General features: G+C 30.5%; 1 pseudogene; it reads left to right on the plus strand.

The window, feature by feature from the left end:
- Nucleotides 1–229: 229 nt before the first annotated feature.
- LOC108768272 (multidrug resistance-associated protein 4-like) overlaps nucleotides 230–2,439 on the plus strand; it is a 14,592-nt pseudogene continuing 12,382 nt past the window's right edge.

Genomic DNA, 2,439 nt, shown 5'->3' on the forward strand with positions numbered 1-2,439 from the left:
CTTTCCAAAACACTATAATTAAGTTCATTTTCATTAAGTACTTTGCGAGTTATAAGGCTTGTAATTACTGTATTACTATGTTATTTTAGTATCAGCTCGAAATATTTCATTAGGAAGAATAAAATTGAAACTATTAGGTCACCGGTATATTTTATCGTCGGCGAACTACCATAAACGGTATAAACACTTCTAGGAAGCAATTTCTTGTATATATTGTATTTACATCACCATGGTGATAAAAATGTGACGCAAGTCAGAAATTAAAAATACAGTGTTTTAATTTTAAAAACATGTGATGTTTTAAAAAAGACATATAATTGCATAACCCAGTATAAATATGAAAAAAGATGAATTATGCATACCCATATTAAGAAGTATTTTGGAACATTTCAGTATTGCAACAACGTTACAATGTTGCCGAAATGTTTCCAAATGTTTCTTACTCACTAGATATTCATTACTGTAATTAAAATATCATCTCAATTAAAAATTTTAAAAGCTCTATTAAAGATTACTAGTTTTGAGATATGTCATTCTTTCTTTAACACAATAATATATATAATATATTTTCTGTTACTTAATCACAAATAAAAATAAAAATTTCGTAATATCTGTGATTATAAAACTTGATAAACATAACATAGATATTTATAATATGAAGAGAAAAAATAAAACATTTTAAGAACATAACACACAAATATGCCTTCTTATGCGAGTATCAATAAGCGAGTTGGCAGTCGTTGAGGTTGGCAATCGTCGGTCGAGTTTATTAGTCTCTCCATCGCTACAGCGCATTGTTCTTGATACTTTTATCTTTTAATTAATTTTCTTCTATATATCGCTTGCAACGTGTGTTTTTATTAGCATGTGATGTGTGCTATGGCAGACTAACGTATCGGTGCTTCGACTGTGTCTGCTATCTGCGTGGATAGCTTTGTTGTTATTTATACACTGTGTTCGCTGCAGTTCATTCGATGAAATTTGAAATATGTTTCTTGTGAAGACTCTTCGTAAGCTTTGGACTCGATGTTCTGCCTTCGGTTCTCATCTGTGATTGCCTTAGTCTGCAGCTTCTCTCGATAGGTCAGCTGACTCCTTATTTTATTTTTTAAATTTTGTTTTAACTTATTATATTTTATTTTCTGTGTCGTATTCGATGTATCCTATCTTATTATAATATTTTTTGTTCGTTCATTACACTTATGTAAATTTTGTATTTATCTTTATACGAGTATAACTGTGTATTTATGATTGCAACTTATTCAGTGTATATACTTAATTTTTATTTTATTATGTATTCTATTTTATTATAATATTTTTGACGTCGAATTAATAGTGCACTCGCCCTTAGCCCTGCTAATGTTCCTGACACGCCTGCTTCAGGAATTGATATGTTTTTGGCGCTGGGTTCCAAGACGCCGCTTATCGTGCTTATCGCCTAAAATCAGCCCTAACTGCCGGTGCTGAAAATCTATAGCTCACGTGATATAAACTATAGGTTTTTAGTACTGGCAGTAAATATTGGAATGTAGTTTAATGAGAGTCATTAAAATATTTAACAATTTTATTGCGGAAAATATTATCTTGGCCAGGGTTTGAATCTGGAATTCCCAACTTTTCGGGAATAGCGTAATATCAGTTGTGATGTTCAAATTATTTATTTATTTGACGTTAAAATTGCTCCAAAATCATTATTTAGTCAGTTGATTCCTTTTAGTGTTATTTTGATGATATATGACTTGCTGTTTCGTTAATGTTACGTACATTATCGTGATAATCCTTCCACCATGATACCCCGATAAAAAATGTTTCATATATAATTATACAGGGTGGGCCAAAAGTCTGGATACACTCAAATATCTCATAAACGATGCATTTTAGAAAGAAATGTTTCCTACAAAAGTTGTAAAGCTTAAAAAAACGCATTCAAAGATAGTAATTATTTTTATAACATTTCCTTGTAGTTTATTTCCAAAGTTTTCCAAAACACTAAACAAATTAAATTCATTTCCATTAAGTACTTTGCGAGTTATAAGGCTTGAAAGTTACAGTACCGTCGGCATTAGCATTACCCAATATGTTCGACCGACGGCTAAAACCTCTTGTTGAATGTTGTTCAGGATCATATAACGTGTAGATACAGTAACACGAAATAGTCACAGAGCACGACTGGCCCCAGCTTGGTGAGTCAAGAATGCAAGTAAGTAGTATTTGGGCCCATCTCGAATACTTAATCAAATAAATTTAAAAAAAATTTTTTTCTATCAAAAGTTACGTGGTATGTGTTTGTGTATCAATAATAAATTAGAAATTATATAAGTAAGATTTCGTGGTCATAGATGGAAAATTTGTTACATTAGAAAAACTGTATTTAAATCTTATATAACACAGTCGAAAAGTGAAATAATTAAAATATTTAAAAAAATATACTTTATAGAG

The sequence above is a fragment of the Trachymyrmex cornetzi genome, unplaced genomic scaffold (genome assembly GCF_001594075.2).
Source record: "Trachymyrmex cornetzi isolate Tcor2-1 unplaced genomic scaffold, Tcor1.1 scaffold774, whole genome shotgun sequence".
NCBI classification, from domain to species: domain Eukaryota; kingdom Metazoa; phylum Arthropoda; class Insecta; order Hymenoptera; family Formicidae; genus Trachymyrmex; species Trachymyrmex cornetzi.